Genomic DNA, 7,056 nt, shown 5'->3' with positions numbered 1-7,056 from the left:
GATGCATTTGATTATTACTGTGTAGAGGACAGGGTTAAACATACACAAGACCCTTCTGCTGAGTCACAAGATTCATAGAAGACCCTGTTCCTTTCTAAACTCTTAGCACCACAGTAAGAAGCCTAGGTGCAGCTAGATCCATGCTGAGTCTCCAGCTTGGTCAACAGTTTACATCTAAGGGATTACACATGCATAATCAATCTAAGATATGATCTTAGCAAAGCTTAAAATAAAACACTAGTCACTTTTCCAAAGATCTGGCAAGATATCCTGACACCAAGGTGAAAGAGGTCTCTACACAGGCCTCAAGGTTTGCCCCTACTCAAGGGGAGATTTTGTCACACAACCCACTGCCATACAGGAGAGCTCAAGGTGCTCCTGAGCTGCTCACTACTTATGGGGTACAATGAGTGGCAGTTATACTTTGCTCAGCTGGCCCTCAGCTGTTGTGTCTCCTATCAGTTCCTTCAGACCCCAGTTTGAGACAGATTTGTGGTTGTTAATCTGCTTTAGTGAGAGTGTTATTAATATTGTTGCACGTTGTCTGCCTGAGCTGTGTGTGCAAGGCAAGGCCAAAGGAGGAAGTTGGGAAAAGAAGGGGAACACACTGTCATGTGGAGATACTATGATGCAAGCACATGGCTTCCAGATGACATACATGTTCTTCCCGACAACAAGCTAGCTGATCTCAGGTATCAGTCAGGTATCAGCCCTTCTGAGCTATTTTTGCAGTCTCTTAGTGTGGTAAGTGCAAAAAAAAAAAAAAAAAATCCAGTTCTTTTTGGCTAAAGGAGACTTACTTAAGAACAAAGATTTGCACGTCTTCCATATAGAAGTTCCATTTGTTACTGAAGATGCATATTTAAAATGTCCCAAAGCTACAGTCAGTATTACTTCCTTTTCCTGGACCTAGCAAATGATTTCTTTCTTATATGTGCAGATCAGAGAACTTTTCTTGAAAAACTGTTCCTCAGATTTGTATGAAGTTGTAACAGCCATAAACAGTCTTTTCAAATAGCAGCTCATCACATGACACTTCATAGATACCAACCAAGGATTTTTTCCTTTTTCTTCTTTTTCTCCTAAATGAAAACATTTATACTTGCAGTCTCCTATTAACTACTTCAAAGAAGACTTCTCAAGTCTTTTTTTTTTTCTTATTATTGACACTCTTCAACTTCTTCCCTCCAGACAAATTCTGAACATGTTTGAAATATGAGGAGTTTGACCGAGTAGTAATTTTGATTTCTTGAAAATGTAAAATTAAAATTTAATTTTTGTTCATGTTATTCTTCCACTGATATCTCTCAACTACCGTGAAGATCTCTAAAAAAAAAAAAGGTGGTCGTTGGAGCAAATTTAGTAGCCTTTGAAAACTACAAAGCTAACAAAAACAATCTTAATCAAACAAGTCTTTAGAATATGCTTAGTTTCGAATGTGAGATGGTTTAGGTGAGCAGAGGTGTTACATGAGACTCACGCTTCAAAATTTACATATGCTGAAGTGTTTTACCAAAAGAGAAAGCAAAGTCTTCAGGTTAACTGCACAGCTGACCATGTGCAGCAATGGACTTTCCTCTTGCTTGCCACTGAAGAACCTGTCAGTTAGGGATGTCTTCTTTAAAATGACCAAGTAGTGCTAATTCTGCATAATTCAAATTCTAACAAATTAGATACCTTTCAGTGGACTTTTCTGCACAGTGCAGTTGAATGAAATGGCATTTTAATTTTGTATTATACAGAAAATCCTCACACATACACAAAATAATTAATTACTATTTCATTTGTAAAGCAAAGCACTCAAAAGCTGTGAAATGCCAAAAATGAGGCTGTCCATCTAACTTTAATTTAACACCATCTATGCTCATTATCATACATACTTTAGTAATAAAACTTTCTCCTTTCCTACCTTATTCTGTTCCAAACTTCATTCAGTGTAGTAGGGTGTTAGAGAGCCCAACATATGTTCAGTGCTTTTATCATATAACTATTGGTTAATCAGAATTATTCCTTTTCTTGTGATCTTTTCTAGAGCATTCCTCACAATAGTGCCCAAGTGAATCATAAACTTTAATGATTACACTGCTTCTATGAGATGAAATGCGTTTTGTTATCTCTATTTATTGTCCATCAAAATGGAAGAAAATCCCTTTCTGGAGGCCACGCAGGCAATCAATACCAGAACTGGAACTGTAATTTGGGGGACGAATCCAGTGCTTGTCCCCTTGGATCAAACCACTTTGCTCTTGGAACTGCCAAGAAACTTCAGCTCACACTGACTTCACTGCTTTGAGCATTCATAATGCCTGTTGACATTCAGAGCTCTGATAATCTAAAACTCAACCAGAAAATAAATCCCAAACAACTAAAAAGCTTTTGTACACACGTAATGGAAATAATCACTTAGACTGAACAGTATTTTCAATGAACTGATGAAACCCAATGATATTCCATGTTTTTATTGTCATTTCTCACTTCTGTTAGTACCTTTCTTCATTTTGACTCTTGAAGCATAACCACTAAGGAAGAAATCACATGTGCTACACTTCTGCTCTAGGGCTAGAGATGTGACAACTGACCAAAACCCCACTGCCAGGCTGAATGTAGGGTGTATGACTTTCCTTTTCCTTTCTGTTTTGGGTCTTGGTCGTGTAACCTGAATTCTGTTCCTGACTTCTGTAAAACTTTTCAGAACTTGAGTTATTTCTGTAAAATTACTTTGTTTTTCTCCATGTATTTATGACTAAAATGAACCTTCTTGTTCAACATTTAGTATACTCAATACCATGGGCAGATGAATATGTAGAAAATGTAAACCCATAGACTATCTTTCCTTAGCAAAACAGAAGAAAAAGTCCTCAATAAGATAAGAGTTTCTAGTCTTATCTTATAAGAGTTGAGAAAGCAAACATATCTGCAGTTACATAAAGAGATTTTGCTTTCTCTACCACCTTTTCATGAAGGCTGCTCGACTATGTGAAGGAATAATGGCATAATAAAAATTTTGGATAGGTAAATTAGAGTTATCTTTCAACTTCTTTGTTGTTAAATTAGACAATACTGTGCTAATGGTTTTCTGACACACACACACACACACACACAAAATGACATAAATTGGCTTAAAAATAACTATCTATAAACAAAAAATCTCTACACTTTAATACCAGTGCTTGGTGTCATGTATCTTCATAAGTTCAGAATTTCTGATAAAATACACCTTTTGTTTCTTATAATTCACTTCAGCTAAACTTGTCAAAGAGTACAGATAAAATCTCCTATTATTACCTCTGTATGATAAATGTTGATGATCCTTCATTTTTTTGCTAAAATGCCTTCCTCGGTGTGCTGGAGTGCATATTTTTCAAAGTAATTTCAGAAAGCTGACACATTTCCTGGGCTTGTCTAGAATTCATGTATTCATGGCATAACAGCTCAGCCAGATAATTAGTCAACCCTTCATCTTTTTGAAAGCAGACAATTGGATTTGATATGGTATATGCCCCAGTGATTTTTGAGATGGGACATTAAAACTCAAAATCAGATCATATGTGCTTTGATTTCCACACATTTTGAGTAACCATAATGGTTACATGAAAGGAGCCTTAGTAGAGGTTGGTAACGTGTTGTCAGGCTAGACAAATTCTGCCTGAAAGATGTAACAAGTAATGAAATCAGTTGGTGTGTCCATTTGCTGTCTCATGCTGTGCTTATTGCTATTCCAAATAGTTCACTACGATAAAAAAATCTGAATCCAACATCATGAAATTTAATTCTGAATTTGAGTGCTTTACCTGCCATTAGATGCTGCTCAAAGTTTAGATGAGAAATCTGTCTACCTTAATCTAGCGCTGTATTACATCTGTGTTTTTCATTTTTCATTTGTTACACATTGAAAACTCTGAGCAGCATGAGAACAATAATCTGGGGACTACTAGTGACTGCTATAAGCAGCACCAATTTGAAACACTTCAATAATTGTTTTTTAAGTTCCTTCAATCTGTGTAAAGACTGAAGCTAGAGACTGTAGCATATGTATAGCTTATAATTAAAATTCTTTAGAGACACCCACAGAGCTCTCAGTGGAGAAGCACCTAACAGTAGTGGAAATATTTGTGGTTAGAAGGGGAGAGTACTGCCACTGTAACTGCCTAGAACTTGCACAATGTTTGCACATAGAGAAAACATCCAGGAAGGCACATCTCCTGCAATACGAAATCCACAATCTAAACAAGAGCAATGGACAAATCAAATAGAATTTCAGAAAGATTCCAAAATAAAGCATGTCATCTATTATAATCTATTTTGCCTTGGTTTATATTTTTGCAAATGAATAAAACCTCACCCTGTTAATCGAACTGGTCTCGTGAACATAATAGTGAAAAGAGATCTCTAAGGAGGAAATGTTCCCAAAGAACTTAAGTAGTGTATTATTTGAAGACAGATTATAAAACGTAAATGGAAACATTTAAATTAATTCTTACACAGCATGACATGCTAAGTTGTTGCATGACAGCTCTGCATACTTGCAATGAAACAAATCCACTCTGCAGCTAATGAGCAAGATGTGGTAGTTCTTTCTGATAGTAATGACTAGCAGGGTTAGGACTGACTTTTGCTGAATTATGGAGTTTGCTTGACATTCTTGCTTGCTTGACAATAGGTTTTTTGAATTGTAGGGTTGCTGTGAAATGTAATGAGCAAACTGTACTGATGTGAAACCTCAAACCAGAGAACATAATTCCTTTATGTAATCACTCATTTCAGTTCTTCAAGCTTGTGCTTGTACACCATGTTTCTCAGATTTGTCACCCTGAAATAAAGAACAAGTCTGCAGGGACCTATTTCTGTTTCATTACCATGTTCAAAGTTTATGTGCACACATCCAACCATTGAGTTGTAGTCAACGTCTAGGCTAGGAAAGCTTTTATATTGCAATTTAAATACTTTTCACATTAAAACTGTCAAGAAATTATTTAAAATATTTTAATTAAAAAAAAATCTAAAATATGTGAAAACAAGCATGCCTAGTCACAATGGAATATATGAATTTAGAATATATTTTCATTGTCACAACACTTATATCACCTATTTCTCTCTCTTTTTTTTTTTTTTTTTGTCCCCTGGGAGCAAAACAGTGTTCATGCAAAGAGCAATGGTAACATTACCCACACAGCACTTTTTTCCCATTTTTCCCATCTTTTGTTCTGAAAGTATGAGACAATTTTTATTTCTTCTAGACTATTGGAGATACTCTGAGTCCAGAATTCCGATTCTTTTTCCTACTTACTCAAAATTTATACAGAGGGGTTTTCCTTGTGCACACAATAAAAAAGACACAAGATCTTCAAAGAGGAGGAAGGTTCCACTTTTATGACCAATCATAGCAAAGACAGCACATCCATAATGTTCTACTGTACTTGTTCGACAAAAAAAGTACTCTTTGTTCTATGCTTTTTTTAACCACCACTTTTTGGCTTTATTCACACAGTTTTGGAGAAAAGAATATCAAAATTTCTGTTTGATTAGTGAAAATATTTTCTAAACTGTTTTTCTGCCTCCTCTGAACTCATACATTTTTGCTAGATCATTACAGTGCTAAACAGCTCTTCCTAATGGTGTATTTTAACAGAAGCTTTGAACAGAACACTTGGCTTCCTATTGGGGTAAGTTTTAGTTTCACAACAGTCAACTCAAATACATGACAGTTAGTTTGGAAATGACTAATCATTTATGGTTGCTGTTTTTATAGGCTGACTTACTCTTTTGCTGTGAGCTACTGAGGTTAAAGATGGATCTGAATCCTGTGGAAGTGGAGAGATGCATCCAGACTGAGGGTGTCTTTTCGGGAGGGTAGGTCTAGCATGTGGACAGTACTGTCAGCTGGTGCTGCAGAGTTATGCCACCTTTCTGCATAAACCAACACAAATCCACTTGGCAAATATACAGAAGAAAGATAACTTTTGTCAGCTCCACTTATGCTGTTTGTGTATCTGATACAACCAGACCAGCAGGGAAGCTATTCATAAATGCTGTTTCCTCTCAGGGGCTTTGCAGAAAAAGCCTTGCTCACAATTCAAAAAATTTGGTGCTTCTTCTCCCATCAAACTCTGGGTGTGTGAAACAATAAGAAATGTCATATCTAATCACATATTCACAAAGTGTTGTTTGCATACATAAAGCCATCTGTTCTGATCAGCTTTTTCTGCCCATACATCAATTCAGAGCAAGACAAGGTTATGATTATCATTATTTATAATATTATCCCCATTCTCTCTAGCATGCTAACATCCACTTGCTGTCATCTGATTTCCCACCATGTAAATTAGCTAGAGCAGCAGAAACTGTAGTTTGAGAAAGAGATCCTCCCCAGATTATTCCCAAGAGCTGAGGAGTGTGTGAGGCCAGCCCAGCCACTTCTGGGCAGTACATCTGGAGGAGAGTTTTAAGGGGTCATGGCAGCAGCCCCCAGGTACCTAGGTAGCATACAGGAATGAGTCCAAAGCTGGGTTCTGAGTGGCAAAGACCTCTGAAACCCAGAAAGGCATTTTTTAGATGAAGCTGAGCTATACAAAGACAAAAATCAGTACTCTAGACAGCCTTTCAAATCATTGCCTTTCTTGCTGGTAAAAGTATTACTTAAATTCTGTGAATAAAATTGCACACCACTTTCTGTGAGAACAAATATTGGAACTTTCTTATTTTTAAACAATCCAGTTGAGTTATTAGTTATGGAGTTCCTGGACTGAGTGAGTACAATAACAGTAGTTTCTGGAGGGAATAAGGCCCACAGGCAGTTGAAACAAAATGGGGAGCTAAGACATGACAAGAAACAAGTACTGGACAAATGGGGTTGTAATTGTATGAAAGAAGGGAATGGTTGAAAGGTTTCAACAAAGATTCAGAGTGCAACCTAAAACCAGTGCAGTCAGTTTTTGCACTGAGCTAGATCAGCTTTGGACCACATCCAAAGAGGAAAACTGTGAACCAAATTGAACTCTTCCAAGTTTCTTACAGGAGCATTTTTATCCACTTAGTGAATAAAGTAACCCAGCAACG

At 36.7% G+C, this 7,056-nt stretch overlaps 1 long non-coding RNA gene across 1 annotated transcript; it reads left to right on the top strand.

Moving 5' to 3' along the window:
- The first annotated feature begins 493 nt into the window (after window positions 1–493).
- Window positions 494–5,957, top strand: LOC149919006 (uncharacterized). Its single transcript, XR_016464716.1, has 3 exons — window positions 494–744; window positions 5,604–5,663; window positions 5,750–5,957. It is a non-coding gene; the product is annotated as an uncharacterized LOC149919006 (long non-coding RNA).
- Window positions 5,958–7,056: the final 1,099 nt, after the last annotated feature.

Source organism: Phasianus colchicus, chromosome 2 (assembly GCF_987193195.1).
Source record: "Phasianus colchicus chromosome 2, bPhaCol1.hap1.1, whole genome shotgun sequence".
Taxonomy (NCBI): domain Eukaryota; kingdom Metazoa; phylum Chordata; class Aves; order Galliformes; family Phasianidae; genus Phasianus; species Phasianus colchicus.
The sequence above is the reverse complement of the archived record's forward strand: the minus strand, read 5'-3'. Positions and strand labels throughout refer to the sequence as shown.